The sequence below is a fragment of the Haliotis rufescens genome, unplaced genomic scaffold (genome assembly GCF_023055435.1).
Source record: "Haliotis rufescens isolate VD_foot unplaced genomic scaffold, xgHalRufe1.0.p SCAF_13, whole genome shotgun sequence".
NCBI classification, from domain to species: domain Eukaryota; kingdom Metazoa; phylum Mollusca; class Gastropoda; order Lepetellida; family Haliotidae; genus Haliotis; species Haliotis rufescens.
This window is the reverse complement of record NW_025963813.1, coordinates 39,757,620-39,776,092: the sequence shown is the minus strand read 5'-3', so window position 1 is coordinate 39,776,092 and position 18,473 is coordinate 39,757,620. Positions and strand designations below refer to the sequence as shown.

At 40.7% G+C, this 18,473-nt stretch overlaps 1 protein-coding gene across 1 annotated transcript in view; it reads left to right on the top strand.

Annotated features, from left to right (window-relative positions):
• The first annotated feature begins 985 nt into the window (after positions 1-985).
• LOC125378658 overlaps positions 986-18,473 on the top strand; it is a 75,035-nt gene continuing 57,547 nt past the window's right edge. Inside the window, exon 1 of the mRNA XM_048394560.1 lies at positions 986-1,123. The gene's annotated coding sequence lies outside the window, so the exon portion shown is untranslated. The remainder of the gene's footprint in view (positions 1,124-18,473) is intronic.

Below are 18,473 nucleotides of genomic sequence, written 5' to 3'. Positions count from 1 at the left end.
CAAGAAGCACAAATGGGGCATGTTTCGGCCAATGATTCGAGTATTCTTGCAAGTCTAAGGGTCCAGGGGCGGTCGGGTAGCCTAGTGGTTAAAGCGTTCGCTCGTCACGCCGAAGACCCGGGTTCGATTCCTGACATGGGTACAATATGTGAAGCCCATTTCTGGTGTCCTCCGCCGTGATATTGCTGGAATAATGCTAAAAGCGGCGTAAAACCATACTCACTCACACACTCTAAGGGTCCAACAGGAGTTATTTCTGCGACATGCTATTTCAAAACCAAAAATTAAGAGTGATATTTATGAAAAGAAAAATTGAAATAATACGAATATAAATTCCTTCCAGGTGAAGGCTATCACTGTAAATCAAAATAACAAGGCAAATTTAAGTCAAAGACACATCTCTTGAGGTAGAAGTTTATCTCTGTCACCATTCTATGGTATTTCTGGAAAGGAAAGTTAACTTACAAAGTTGTAATGTACGTGAAAGGCTTTATGTTGCTGATTAAGCTCAAAGATATAAACTCTCACAGACTGCTCAGTAACATTCATGTAATATTAGTAATATCCAAATAAGTGTACTTGTTCTTGGTGTGTTTGACGTGGATACATATTTTAGTAACCAATGTATTATGATCAGGGTCCATTGGTATCCCTTCAGCAAGTGCGAATCAGGTCCTAACACATTTGTTTTGTCATGTATCACGCGCTGCACAGTCCAACCTCGCTTATCCGGACATTTGTTTTTTTTCTAAAATGTCCGGATAAACGAGTTTCTGGATATCTGAATACCTTGTTAACTGACCAGAAGTCCTTCCCCTTACCTCGATTCTACCGAGGCATATGTGAAATGATTGGCAAAAATATGATTTATGAAGGATCGACCAATTACTTGTCTCGGCAGCCTTATATTATTGCTACTTTTATCCATCGTAAGGCCGCTCCTCTACTCTCTGCATGTAATGAGTTGTACGAGCTACCCGTACCTGGCTTAAAAGCCTAATTCACGGGCTTCTACCTGTGACGTCACGGTAATTTGAACGCACAGTCAATTGTTACCTGTCAGCCTGGTAGGATTGGGCGACAGCACTCAACACTTTTCTCATGTTGACGTTTCATGTTACAGGTAAGCACCTCCCTTATATATGCCTTCTACATCTATATCTTATTGCTAGTGTATCAATTAAATGGAATATCAAGTAGTGTAACTTCAAGTTAGTAAAGAATCGATCGCGTATATTGTAAACATCGCGCTATTCGCTATTACTAACTTAATCACTGCACTAGCATAGTACGCAGGTACAGTGTGTGAAAGGAATGACACTATATGTATATATACTTCATATTTTAATAACATATTATACCAAAAACACAATTTTATGGATTACTGACTTCGCGCCATAGGTGTGACGTCAGCATATTATCTCATTTTAAAAGCACTCTATGCATAGCCATAGTGCTTATATATATATATATATATATATATATATATATATATATATATATATATATATATATATATATATATATATTGCCTATGTTACTCCTATCATTACTGCATACATCATATATAATAGTATAAAGTCAATTGTCACCTGTCAGCCTGGTAGGATTGGCTCAACAGTTTCACAGGCAAATTAATACATTTTAAAATAAGCTCCGTCTTCAATATTTGTCTGGGACCACTAGAAGCCTGAAACTGCGACTTACTAATAAAATACATTGTGCTGTACAGTCCTACACAGCAGGCTGTGACAACGCACTGCATTACTAAAATGGCTGACGAAATGCATATGTGACCTAGTTTAGACAATGCACTTGTTTTGTGTACAGATGTGACGGCGAGGTTAGGGCAACCTGACACACCTGAGCATTAATAGCCATGTTTACCTGTACCAGTTAACTGCCAAGGTTGAACTCATTCGTGTGTGAAAGATGTTGTCGAGTCATCTGTACATCTTCTCCGCGATTTGCATTATTAAAGCAAGGCATCGTATACATTCATATATATTTGTTGAGCACGAAAACATGAAGTGTAGACCGGACATTTCCTCGAAACTATGGGCGGCCATGTAGCTTCAATATCTTAATGTTATATCACTGAACATTGGTCAAGGTATATTCAGTAAACAAAGATCTGAGGGGCTGTATTTCCTTCATCGAACACACGCTGCGTTCATCACAGTTTATGACTTTCTAATGCAATTTGGAATCATGCAGTTGTTAGGCCTACGGATACAAACGAACTAGCACTTGTTTGGCAGGTAGGTTTTGTTAAGATTTGTTATCTTGTTCTCTCTCTACCCTCTACTTCCTTAATCATAATTTAAATCCTGAATAGACTTTCGGCCTTAACACTGTGGCAACTTTAGACCCTCTGTTTCTGTATTTACTTGAGCTCATTTCCCCTAATGTTTACATCATCTCATAAGACTAAGTCATCAATGATGTCAAAGCTGTCTGACATGTTTCTTTTGAAAAGTTTATGAAGCTAAACAATGTCCAAGTGACTTAAGCCAAAAATACGCGCTATCCATTTGATCGATGTTTGTATGTGATTTTTGGGGAGAGGAGGTGCTAATTACTACTTAAAAAACAGAGATCATATTAGATTACTAATGAGATGGTGATGCGGCTCAGGTTATGAAACAATCTGAACTCAGTCTTGAAGTACTACACAATACGCTGCCTAGGACCCCAGCTTCAATAGCTACAGTGTGCAAATATTGTTTGTGAATGAGATAAGCTATATTGTTAGATTTAGCTCTCAGGATGTTAGTTCTTGAAATGCATGACGTAGCAGTTCCCTCATGCACTCAATATATGCTATTTTAGTATCCAAGTATCTTCAGGCGACATTTCCCAGACAGTGGAAAATATTCATCCTTATTCCAACACAATATTTACAAGCAAATGAGGAAGAGACAAACGATTTCTGTGATGAGTGAAGCACTGTATGTGTGTGTGCGCGCGCGTGCGTGCGTGTGTGTGCGTGTCTATGTGTGTGTATATGTGTGTATATATTTATTATGCTAACCATCAGAAAGTTAAACAAAAACAACAGATTGGTGGAAATAAATGGGCGCAGTTTATTTCAAACTGGAAATAGCTGGGAGCCTAGGGACCCAAAACCTATAGTGGGTGCCTACCCGAAGGTACCCGGGCAACCCAAGCAAAGCAAAGGAAGCACACACCTTCGAGGATATCAACATCCACATCGATAGCGCCTCCTTAAACACAGCATCAAAAACCTAGTACACAAGCAGTGTACGCACATACAAATCAAAGTATTACCAGTAGGAGTGTCACACTGACTGGCGATACTGAGGGTAGTTAACAGGTAGGGTATCACATAGCCTGCTATTACTCTAGCGAAGCAAACGCAATGCAATAACAACCAGCAAAAAGCATTTGGCCCCCAGACTCCCCACCACCACTTCTTGTCTATACAAGAATGTCCCACCAAATGCACCACTGCTAGCAAGCCACCAGATTGTTGGTACTAATAAGCTAGAAAGCCAACATATGAATGGTATTCAAAGCATTTTAAAGGCTGTCTAGCAAAATTGTTAAATAATTGTCAATACCCAAATCAGAGAGGTGTGTCCTATCATACACTGGGTCATGGTTCATGCCAGATATATGACTTGTGATGTCATGTTTTACCAAAGTACCCCCTTGGCTACAAACAGCAGCAGCAGCAAACCGATTGACTCTTTTGCACATATGCTCAATAGCAGTATTATTCTTGGCCCCACGCCAGTGTAGTCTAGGAGGCATCTCTGACCAAATTAACTTGGTTTGGGGCATAAGCTTAGTGATAGCTTGAATATCCGCCTATATAACAGAGCATAACTGTTTACCACTTCTATCGACAAGGTCATTGGACCCCAACTGTATAACTCCCTACACACCATCTACATACCATATATACCATGAACCACCACATCATCATGCACTCTCCCACTTACACACCACACAACCTTCAGATCATCTACACCCAAAACACCCAATGAAACACCACCACAACATACACCCTACACACCATCTACATGCCATATACACCATGAACCACCCAGTCCTTATGAACTCTCCCACTTACACACCACATAACCTTCAGATCATCTACACACAAAACACCCAATGAACCACCACCACAACATAAACCCCACACACCATCTACATACCATATACACCATGAACCACCCCGTTTTTATGCACTCTCCCACTTACACAGCACACAGCCTTCAGACCATCTACACCCAAATCACCCAATAAACCACCACCACAACATACACCCAACACACCATCTACATACTATATACACCATGACCACCCTGTCCTTATGTACTCTCCCACTTATATATCACACAACCTTCAGACCATCTACACCCAAAACACCCAATGAACCACCACCACCACGACATACACCCTACACACCATCTACATACCATATACACCATGAAGCACCCAGTCCTTATGCACTCTCCCACTTACACACAACACAGCCTTCAGACCATCTACACCCAAAACACCTCAATGAACTACCACCAAAACATACACCCTACACCCCATCTACATACCATATCCACCACGAACCACCCCATTGTTATGCAATCTAGCACTTACACACCACACAACCTTCAGATCATCTACACCCAAAACACCCCATGAAACACCACCACAACATACACCCTACACACCATCTATATGCCTTATACACCATGAACCACCCAGTCCTTATGCACTCTCCCACTTACACACCACCCAACCTTCAGATCATCTACACCCAAATCACCCAATAAACCACTACCACAACATACACCCCACACACCATCTACATACTATATACACCATGACAACCCCGTCCTTATGTACTCTCCCACTTATATACCACACAGCCTTCAGACCATCTACACCCAAAACACCCAAAGAACCACCACCACCACAACATACACCCTACACACCATCTACATACCATATACACCATGAACCACCACATCATCATGCACTCTCCCACTTACACACCACACAACCTTCAGATCATCTACACCCAAAAAAACCTAATGAACCACCACCACAACATACACCCTACACCCCATCTACATACCATATCCACCTTGAACCACCCCATTCTTATGCACTCTCCCACTTACACACCACACAACCTTCAGACCATCTACACCCAAAACACACCAATGAACCACCACCACAACATACACCTTATACACCATCTACATACCATATGCACCATGAACCACCCCATCATTAGGCACTCTCCCACTTACACACCACACAGCCTTCAGATCATCTACACCCAAAACACAAATTGAAACACCACCACCACAACATACACCCTACACACCATCTACATACCATATACACCATGAACCACCCAGTCCTTATGCACTCTCCCACTTACACACCACCCAACCTTCAGATCATCTACACCCAAATCACCCAATAAACCACTACCACAACATACACCCCACACACCATCTACATACTATATACACCATGAACCACCCCATCCTTATGCACTCTCCCACTTACACAGCACGCAGCCTTTAGTAAATCTACACCCAAAACACCCAATGAACCACCACCACAAGACACACCCCACACACAATCTACATACCATATACACCATAAACCACCCCGTCCTTATGCACTCTCCCACTTACACACCACACAGCCTTCAGACCATCTACACCCAAAACACCCAATGAACCACCACCACAACATACACCCCACACACCATCTACATACCATATATACCATGAACCACCACATCATCATGCACTCTCCCACTTTCACACCACACAACCTTCAGATCATCTACACCCAAAACACCCCATGAAACACCACCACAACATACACCCAAAACACCATCTATATGCCTTATACACCATGAACCACCCCGTCCTTATGCACTCTCCCACTTACACACCACACAGCCTTCAGACCATCTACACCCAAAACACCCAATGAACCACCACCACAACATACACCCCACACACCATCAACATACCATATATACCATGAACCACCACATCATCATGCACTCTCCCACTTACACACCACACAACCTTCAGATCATCTACACCCAAAACACCCCATGAAACACCACCACAACATACACCCTACACACCATCTACATGTCATATACATCATGAACCACCCAGTCCTTATGAACTCTCCCACTTACACACCACACAACCTTCAGATCATCTACACCTAACACCCAATGAACCACCACCACAACATACACCCTACACCCCATCTACATACCATATCCACCATGAACCACCCCATTCTTATGCACTCTCCCACTTACACACCACACAACCTTCAGACCATCTACACCCAAAACACACCAATGAACCACCACCAAAAGATACACCTTACACACCATCTACATACCATATGCACCATGAACCACCCCATCATCAGGCACTCTCCCACTTACACACCACACAGCCTTCAGACCATCTACACCGAAAACACAAATTGAAACACCACCACCACAACATACACCCTACACACCATCTACATACCATATACACCATGAACCACCCCATCCTTATGCACTTTCCCACTTACACACCACACAGGCTTCAGACCATCTACACCCAAAACACCCAATGAACCACCACCACAACTTACACCCCACACACCATCTACATACCATATATACCATGAACCACCACATCATCATACACTCTCCCACTTACACACCACACAACCTTCAGATCATCTACACCCAAAACACCCCATGAGACACCACCACAACATACACCCTACACACCATCTACATACCATATACACCATGAACCACCCCATCCTTATGCACTCTCCCACTTACACAGCACACAGCCTTTAGTAAATCTACATCCAAAACACCCAATGAACTACCACCACAACATACACCTTACACACCATCTACATACCATATACACCATGAACCACCCCATCCTTATGCACTCTCCCACTTACACACTTCACAGCCTTCAGACCATCTACACCCAAAACACCCAATGAACCACCACCACAAGATACACCCCACACACAATCTACATGCCATATACACCATGAACCACCTAGTCCTTATGCACTCTCCCACTTACACACCACACAGCCTTCAGACCATCTACACCCAAAACACCCAAAAGATACACCTTACACACCATCTACATACCATATGCACCATGAACCACCCCATCATCAGGCACTCTCCCACTTACACACCACACAGCCTTCAGACCATCTACACCGAAAACACAAATTGAAACACCACCACCACAACATACTATCATGGGATAACATTAATACTAAGTTATCTTATAATAATTAGATCTACATCAAGTGCTTTTATGAGTTATCATGATGTAATATTTATACATCATTTCATATAATTGTAGTTTTAGCAAGTAATAATTATCATTAGGTAAAATGCATATATAAAATATCAGTAGTTTCAGTTAAAGCTTTTTTAGATGGTTGCTAGCCTAAGGTAATGGGAGCGCGTATTCTAGACATGCTATTCAATAAGACAAGAGTTACGTCTACATAGTTTAATTGATTTGAAGCTTTTAGATAAATGCTAGCCTAAGGTATCAAGATCCTATCTCCCAGACAAAGGATATTTATTTAAGTATATCTGTCATCACCTACCGGGGTATATTAGAATAACATTACTTCAATTAAGACTCATTAAGGATTAGCCCCCATACAAGCTCGTCTATAGTGCATTAAGGATTAGCCCCCATACCAGCTCATCTATAGGGCATTAAGGATTAGCCCCCACACAAGCTCATCTATAGTGACACCCTAATCTCTTTCAAAGCAACCAGTAAATATGTCAACAAGATTAGTGCCAGTCCAACAGGATAAACAGGATTTAGTATTCCCCTCTGTCTAGCCATCCATTTAGCTTAGGACACAACCAATCGTGTATCAACCAATCACATTCCATTTTATTGTTTAAATTTTAGTTAAATACATACTGTAGGCAGGTTTTAGGCAGAGAAGGGGTTTGACTCTCTTATCAAGCAGACCTCTCTCCCACAGCCCAGAGTGTGTACCGACTCTCTGTGGCACCCTAAGTTATTTTCTAAGATATTGTAAATTGTTAATTGTTCTTGTAAATAAAATTGTGATAAGTCTCCTGTGACTCTGGCTCTTTGCTGACTAATTCCCCAAGAAAACCAGCACGTCATTTGGAAGGTATTGTTCACCTAGAACAGTTCCATGATAATTTGGCGGAGAATCATCGTTTTCGGAACCACGGAGTCCAGGGACTTACTACAACCAGCTACAAGAACCCATTGGAGGACATGTCCAACCGTGATCATCTGATGGAATAACAAGCAAGCTGCATCTACCTCTGACCTAAACACTGGATTAAAGACAGCCAACTCCTCCAAAGACACCAACAAAGGAAGAAAAAGTCTTCAAATATTGTAAGTAATACATTGTTGATTTCTTGTCATCCTTTAATTTAGTACGGTACATACTAATAGGTGTCATGGCAAATATGGAGTCTGGAATGGAACGTAACTTTGAAAGTGAAATTCCAACAGTGTCTTTAGTTACGCCCCTTGCCAACAGTGTAATTCAGGCAAAATTTGGCACAAAAACAACAAATTGTTTAGTAGATACAGGGGCATCCATTTCTTGTATTTCGTCTGCTTTTCTTAGCACCTTACTCTTGGAAACTCACCCTTTCCACAGGTTAAAGGTGTTGGCGGCGAATTGCATAAAGTGTTATGTTCAGTTGTGTTAGATTTTGTCATTGAGGATCAGGAATTTTCTCAAAGATTCCACATTCTGCCTACACTTCCAGAGGCAGTGATACTAGGTGAAAACTTCCTTGATGACAATGATGCAGTCTTAGATTATAGCTGTCATTCCTTGATACTTAACAACAGCACCTCAGACAGGCAATATATCAATTTCATAGCCAATTCAGTACAAGAGATTAGTGGATTAGCAAAAACAATAGATCAGATTTACATCCCCCCTCAGAGTGAAATTCATTTCAAGGTTAGACTATCAGAGACCAAAGAGGACTCCCTCATCCTCATTGAACCCATTGCTTCCCTCACTGCTCATTCTGAAGTAGCAGGTGGTAGAACTCTTTCCAAAGTGAAAAGCAAAACTGCTACATTTAGGCTTATGAATCCCTCCCAAGAAGAAAAGGTTCTTCACAAGGGTACAGTTGTAGGCAAATTTAGTTACATTGAACAAGACTCTGTTTATGAAATCGACTCTGACCAACCATTCATCAGTACCGTTCACACCACTGAGAAGAGAGATAATGACAGCAGGGATTATGTTCAAATTGCACAAGAATTAGGGTTTGATTTGACCAATACACAACTGACTCCAGACCAACGACACAGACTACTTAGATTTTTGGGACAAAATAGAAACATGTTTTCAACGAGTCTTGCAGATTTAGGTAAGACTGACATGCACCAACATATCATTGACACTGGCATCCACCAACCCGTTAAGAGTAGACCATATCGTCAATCTCCTCATCTCCAAAAAGTCACTGAAGAACTTATAGATGATTTTCTGAAGTATGATTTGATCGAGGAATCTACTTCTATGTATTCAGCTCCAATTATCCTAGTCAAGAAACGCGATGGCTCATATAGATTTGTTTGTGACTACAGAAAGTTGAATTCTGTCACTTTACCAATGTCTTGGCCTCTTCCAGTTTTTGATGATGTTGTTGATAACATCGCCAATGCACATGCTAAGATCTTCTCAACTTTAGACCTTGCTAATGGCTTCTTCCAAGTGCCATTACATGAAGATTCAAAGCATAAAACTGCTTTCGTCACGCATCAAGGCCTTTATCAATTCAAACGATTGCCCCAAGGTTTGACAAATTCTCCACTTTGTTTTCAACAGCTCATGAGCAAAGTGCTACGAAAATTGCTTTTTAAGGTTGCGCTGATCTACATTGATGATTTGATAATTTACAGCAAAAACTTTGAAGAGCATCTCCAACATTTGGAGCAAGTATTTTACTATCTGAAACAGGCAAAATTAACACTAAAGCCATCCAAATGCAATTTTGCAACGGACAAAGTTTCTTTTCTGGGTCATGTTTTATCATGTGGAGGTGTTCAAGTTGATGACAAAAAGATTGAAGCAATTAGAACCTTTCCAGTGCCCAAGTCACAAAAGCAGATTCGCTCCTTCTTAGGTCTCACGAACTTCTACAGGAAGTATGTGAAAAATTACGCTCACATAGCGCTTCCACTGAATGCCTTGCTAAAGAAGCATTCGGAGGCAGAACTAGGAAAGAAACCAAAGTTCCAATGGTCACTTGAGTGTGATCAGGCATTCAACACACTCAAACATGCTATGAGTAATACACCTGTTCTGGCGTATCCAAATTTTGACAAAGAATTTCTTCTTGCAACTGATGCCAGTGATATGAGCATAGGTTTTGTTTTGAGTCAAAAAGATGAGAAAAATAATGAACATCCAATAGCTTTTGGTGGTAGAGCTCTTCATGGCAGCGAAAAGAACTGGAGCATTACAGAAAAGGAAGGCTTAGCTCTAGTTGAAGCCATTAGATCCTTTCGTCCATACCTTGCAAATTCCAAATTCACAGTCTACACTGATCATATAGAATTGAAGTGGCTGAAATCCATCAAGGATGCCACAGGTAGGTTAGGACGATGGTCTTTGGAACTTTCTACCTACATTTTTGACATTGTTCACCGCAGCGGCAAAGCCAATGGGAATGCCGATGCTCTCTCACGTAGGGAATATGAGGAAAATATTAACTGTAATGATCAGACAGAAGAAGATGCTGAGAAAACAGTCTTCTCAGTAACTTCAACTCAGCAAAGCAAATCAACTAGCAATACAATCTTGCCAAACACCCATTCATCCACACAGGTCACACAGACAACTCAGACTTAGGATATTTGCACACCTATTGTCAATCACTTAGAATCAGACACACAAACAACACATTGGTCAGTCACCTTTGAATATGAAGAGGATTATCAGTCAGTACCAGTTAATGTTGTTGCAGCCTTACATGCTACAAATGCTGATGTTACCCAAGACACATTGGTTGAAGTAAGTATAAAAGAACATCCAAATTTACGTCACCTACAAAGGATTTGTCCAGATTTCATCCAAATCTTTGACTACAAAGAGGATGAAGTCCTTCCACAAAATGAAAAGGATCGTCAAAAGATTCTTATTGAAGCCAATACTTTTGAAATTGATGAAGGCATCCTATACCGATTTGTTCCACAAAGACAGAAAGGCCACGCAGACAAGTTCATTAAACAGCTGGCAGTCCCAAGAACCCTCAGAAATCAAGTCCTGCAATCCTATCATGACTCAGAGTTTGGCGGTTGCCACCATGGGAAAGAAAGGATGCACAACACCATGAGACCTAAGTACTACTGGCCCAAAATGTACAGCGATATTGCTACTTATGTCCAGACATGTGAGGTATGTCAACAGACCAAGAGGCACTACCATGGCAAGAAGGCACCACTTCGTCCACTACCTGTAGAAGAGGTCTTCACCCGATGGCACATTGACATTCTCGGTCCCCTGCCAACAACACCAGATAAGTACAAGTACATTTTGGTCATCACAGATGCATCATCTAGATGGTGTGAAGCCTTTCCACTTCAGACCCAAGAAGCCAAAGAGGTAGCAGATGTTTTCGTCAGAGAAATAATTTGTCGGTATGGCGCTCCAAGGACCTTAATTTCAGACAGAGGTCAGAATTTCATGTCCAAACTTATCAAAGCAATTTGTGAACTTTTGGCAATTAAATTTACCCATACCAGCCCATACCATCCTCAAACAAACAGCTGTGTAGAAAGGCTCAACTCTTACATCAATCAATCACTAAGAGCCTATTGTAACAAGTCTCAAAATGATTAGCCCCGTTTTATTCCTGGCATCATGATGGCCTATCGGATGGCTCCAAATTCATCAACTCAAAAATCCCCATATGTTATGCTTTTCGGCCGAGAAATGAGAGCTCCACAAGATGTAGCATTAATTCCAAAAGAAAATTTAGGCCACAATAACAAAAGTTATCTGTCCAATTTGCTTGCGGAGCTTGAAATCACTAGAACAATCGCAGCTGAAAACACTGCTCGGGCTAAGGAGGTGTATTCAGAACAATATAATAGAAAGGCTAAAGAACCAGAATTCGCTTCAGGTCAAAGAGTTTGGCTTTACTGTCAAAAAGTTGAAAAAGGCCTTTCCAACAAATTAACCAAAAAGTGGTATGGTAGCTATTATATCATCCATACAGGTCCAAACTATACCTACAAACTACGCCGAAGTTCTGACGACAAAATACACAAACCACTGGTCCATGCCAACCGTCTGAAGCCATATTTTGATCCTGCTGATCGTCCACAGTATCCTCAATGACCCCAATGACATAGATTCAGGAGTCATGGATGACAACGAGGAACCAGTCAATGATACTCAGCTTGACAGCAACAATTCCCCATCAACAAGTTCAACTTACCAGGCTACTCCACAACAGAAAGGTAAGAAGGTCAATTCCAAAACAAAGGCAGGTACTTCCAGCAACAAGAGTCCGAAGCAAATGACCCCAACAAAGAAGAAAAACCCTGTTTCAAGTACAACAGAAAAACCTACCAGTCCCACGGCAACAATGAAGGAAAATCATGCCACACCAGGTCCTAGTGCTCCAACCAAGGAAAATGAAAAGGTAAACAAAGGGAAAAGAGGAGTGAATAGTAAGCATCACCAGCCCAAATCCAGAAAACAACCCGACGACAGCCAGGTACAACTTCCAAGTCCAACATCAGGTAATCAAACCAAGGATATCCCTCAGGTTTTCAATTCAGAAGACATCCACTCAATTGTTAGTTCCAAGAGAGCAAATGGCAAAATCTACTACAGAGTGAAATGGAAGGATCCAGAAAGGGGAAACACATGGGAGTATGGCAGCAGCATTCCAGACTCCATTCGGAGAGAATTTCACCTCAAAAGAAGTATGTCAGGAAAACGACGAAAACGTCCACTGAAGAATCATAAGTTTTTCGACCAAAAGGAATCAGCACAAGACAATAAATCAGTCAATGTTCTGTCAGGTAATTCAATGTCAGGGAATGTCCAGCAAGAGAACACCAAACCATGCATAGAATTAGACGTCAAACCATATCCAATTTTTCCAAAACACCTACGAAAAGTAGATCATGAAATAGAAAGAGTTATGGGCATTGAAATTGCATTGAGACTGCTATGTCAAGGTCTCATATGGAGATGATCATCATGATTACCAAACACGCTATTTTGAAAGTGTTCCTCCCCACCTCATACAGCGCTACCTTGATGATAGCTGGAAGGATCTTTCTGAGTGGCCCGTTAAAGTAGACAGTCGTCCATATGATCCGACTCAACTACCAATCTATATTTTTTTTCCACATGGGGACTTGGGAAACATTGACAGGTTTTACTACCGTGCTACAAACCTACACTATAGACCCAGTTCACCATTTTATGATCAACTCCCAATATATGCCTGTGAATGCCAATTGAAAATATTCTTGTGCAAAATACAAAATCTCCTAAATAAACGGTGCAAATCACGAAACAGCTATTAGCTGTATCTTGTTATGTTTTCTGTGTCCAGTCTTTTCACTATGGGTCGCCAGTTGAGAACAAATGGCATCAGCCTGATCATCTGAGTTATTTGTATCACAACAAATTTTGAGCATTGACCTGATCGACCATTCTCAAAAACCAAGCGAAACGAACCGAAACCGAAACCGTAACAAAACGAATCAAACCGTACGGCAAATCAAACCGAATTGAAACGAACTGTATCACGAATCAAAATGAAGTGAACCAAACCAAACCATACCGTGAATCGAAACGAAACCGAACCTTATCGTGAATTGAAATGAAATGAACCAAACCAAGGCAACCGATACTGCGAATCGTACCGAAGCAAATCAAACTATATAGCAAACCGAATGAAACCGAACTGCATTGCATTGAACCGAATTGAACTGAACGAAAATCGAAACAAAACAAAGCGAAACAAACCAAATTGAAATAAACCAAACCTAACAACTGACATGAACCAAAAAAAAAAAAAAGGCAAACCAAATAGTTACGAAAACTAACAAAGAATTCTAAAAAGGATATACACCTTTTGTATACCGTATTAGTGTAATAAACCAATGCACTTGTTATATGCACATGCACATAGATGCATATATAATGCATCTAATGATTGTATCCAAAAATAGAGGGATATTACTATTTTTCATGATATACTTTTGTAATTTGCCGCCAATACATCTTCCTGGTCATGACACCGTTTAGTAATATTTATGTACCGATCTTTTACATCATAATTATCATATTTGTTTTATTTTCTAGTTATTACAGACAAACTGAGAAAGTATTTATATATGACATAGTATTTGAACATGCTAACTCTCTTTTCTTTGTTCCATGTAAAACCTCCATGGACACAGCCAAGTATCTTCAACCTCAAGCCAGGATGTGGAACTCAGTCCTCTTACATCACCCATAAACCACCAGTACAGAGTGCCAAGACAAGCCAGCTCCACATCCAGATTCCCTGATGACAGCATTTTTATATTATGTTTCCTTATATCAAAGAGACTCTATAATAATTATTATTCACTACTACCAGTTTAACTTTATACATTGTCCATCTAAGCCTTAATTATTTTTATTCTTACACGTTTGGGGTCCAAACTTTTTCAGACGGAGGGGAAGTTATCATGGGATAACATTTATACTAAGTTATCTTATAATAATTAGATCTACATCAAGTGCTTTTATGAGTTATCATGATGTAATATTTATACATCATTTCATATAATTGTAGTTTTAGCAAGTAATAATTATCATTAGGTAAAATGCATATATAAAATATCAGTAGTTTCAGTTAAAGCTTTTTTAGATGGTTGCTAGCCTAAGGTAATGGGAGCGCGTATTCTAGACATGCTATTCAATAAGACAAGAGTTACGTCTACATAGTTTAATTGATTTGAAGCTTTTAGATAAATGCTAGCCTAAGGTATCAAGATCCTATCTCCCAGACAAAGGATATTTATTTAAGTATATCTGTCATCACCTACCGGGGTATATTAGAATAACATTACTTCAATTAAGACTCATTAAGGATTAGCCCCCATACAAGCTCGTCTATAGTGCATTAAGGATTAGCCCCCATACCAGCTCATCTATAGGGCATTAAGGATTAGCCCCCACACAAGCTCATCTATAGTGACACCCTAATCTCTTTCAAAGCATCCAGTAAATATGTCAACAAGATTAGTGCCAGTCCAACAGGATAAACAGGATTTAGTATTCCCCTCTGTCTAGCCATCCATTTAGCTTAGGACACAACCAATCGTGTATCAACCAATCACATTCCATTTTATTGTTTAAATTTTAGTTAAATACATACTGTAGGCAGGTTTTAGGCAGAGAAGGGGTTTGACTCTCTTACCAAGCAGACCTCTCTCCCACAGCCCAGAGTGTGTACCGACTCTCTGTGGCACCCTCAGTTATTTTCTAAGATATTGTAAATTGTTAATTGTTCTTGTAAATAAAATTGTGATAAGTCTCCTGTGACTCTGGCTCTTTGCTGACTAATTCCCCAAGAAAACCAGCACGTCATTTGGAAGGTATTGTTCACCTAGAACAGTTCCATGATAATACACCCTACACACCATCTACATACCATATACACCATGAACCACCCCATCCTTATGCACTTTCCCACTTACACAGCACACAGCCTTTAGTAAATCTACACCCAAAACACCCAATGAACCACCACCACAACATACACCCTGCACACCATCTATATGCCTTATACACCATGAACCACCCAGTCCTTATGCACTCTCCCACTTACACACCACACAGCCTTCAGACCATCTACACCCAAAACACCCAATGAACCACCACCACAACTTACACCCAACACACCATCTACATACCATATATACCATGAACCACCACATCATCATGCACTCTCCCACTTACACACCACACAACCTTCAGATCATCTACACCCAAAACACCCCATGAAACAACACCACAACATACACCCTACACACCATCTACATACCATATACACCATGAACCACCCCATCCTTATGCACTCTCCCACTTACACAGCACACAGCCTTTAGTAAATCTACATCCAAAACACCCAATGAACCACCACCACAACATACACCTCACACACCATCTACATACCATATATACCATGAACCACCACATCATCATGCACTCTCCCACTTACACACCACACAACCTTCAGATCATCTACACCCAAAACACCCCATGAAACACCACCACAACATACACCCAAAACACCATCTATATGCCTTATACACCATGAACCACCCAGTCCTTATGCACTCTCCCACTTACACATCACACAGCCTTCAGACCATCTACACCCAAAACACCCAATGAACCACCACCACAACATACACCCAAAACACCATCCACATGCCATATACACCATGAACCACACCATCCTTATGCACTCTCCCACTTACACAGCACACAGCCTTTAGTAAATCTACACCCAAAACACCCAATGAACCACCACCACAACATACACCTTACACACCATCTACATACCATATACACCATGAACCACCCCATCATTATGCACTCTCCCACTTACACACCACACAGTCTTCAGACCATCTACACCGAAAACACAAATTGAAACACCACCACCACAACATACACCCTACACACCATCTACATACCATATACACCATGTACCACCCCATCCTTATGCACTCTCCCACTTACACACCACACAGACTTCAGACCATCTACACCCAAAACACCTCAATGAACCACCACCACAAGATACACCCAAAACACCATCTACATGCCATATACACCATGAACCACCCAGTCCTTATGCACTCTCCAACTTACACACCACACAGCCTTCAGACCATCTACACCCCAAACACCCCATGAAACACCACCACAAAGCATACACCCTACACACGATCTACATATCATATACACCATAAACCACCCCATCCTCATGCACTCTCCCACTTACACACCACACAACCTTCAGATCATCTACACCCAAAACACCCAATGAAACACCACCACAACATACGCCAGAGAATGTCAACTGTAGAGAGTGGGTTCCCAGCAAAAGATAGTATGTACACAATGATGATGAACAGTCAAGATCTTAAACATGACAAGTAAATCAAGATCCCGACTATTTGCGACCTATCTCTTGTTTCTTATGATCAGACTTGCTACATGGAATGTGCGTGGCGTTATGCATGCTGCTACTGAACTTGCTGATAAACTTGAAAGTTGTGATATAATGTTCATTTCTGAACACTGGCTAAACAGACAAAACGAATCCTACTTCAATGGGATCCATGATGAATTTGATGTGTATTCCAAATGTGACAAATCAGAACTACCAAGACCTAGAGGCTGAGGAGGCGTAGCAATATTTGTTCGTAAATGGGACTGTTGTGTCTCGTCTGTGATAAACACTCCAGATGATGATCGAACGATCAGTATCAAATTGACTATGAACAATGTTCCTGTTTTTATTATAGGAACATATCTTCCATCTAGTAATGTGCTGGACAGTGTTTATTGTGAAGCGCTTGACTATGTCATACAATTATATGATGTGTATTCACAAGATGGACAGACTATCATACTCGGTGACTTTAACACAGACCTGCGCACTCCTGATAAACTGCGTTCCAAGTACTTAAGCAGAGTATTGAATGAGAGATCTCTGTACTCTGTGATCCCCATCAATGACGTCACTAGATATACATATTAACCAAAAGTGGAAATATTAAGACTATGCTAGATTACATTTTTGTAAATGTTGATTTTACACCTAATGTTGTCGGATTTGTCATTGATACAAATGTATCTTACTCTGTATCAGATCATTTGCCTATTCTTGTCTGTCTAACTATAACAACACCTATTAGCCAATATGGAGGTGATAAACTTAACTGTCGCAAAGCAACTGAGACGGACCTAATGCTTTATCGTTTTGAAACTGAAAACTGGCTTCGTGATACTGTTTTTGCAATTTCAGACTACCAGACACCAGTAGACTTTATTCAATATTACAATGAATACATCACCTCAGCCCTTCAAAATGCAGCAATAATGTACATTCCTTCATCAAAATTCCAACCTAGGCTGAAACCGTACTGGAAAAAGGATAATCTTAAATCATTACACAATAGTATGCGCAAGTGCCGTAAAGAATGGAAGGAAAATGGTAAAACTCGCGATAAAAGCAACATCCTTTTTGCTAGATACAAAGAAGCCAAACGGTTATTTAGAAAACAGCATCGGATCTCAAAACAAAAGCTGATAGATGATAGATACAAAGAAGCTTATGAAGC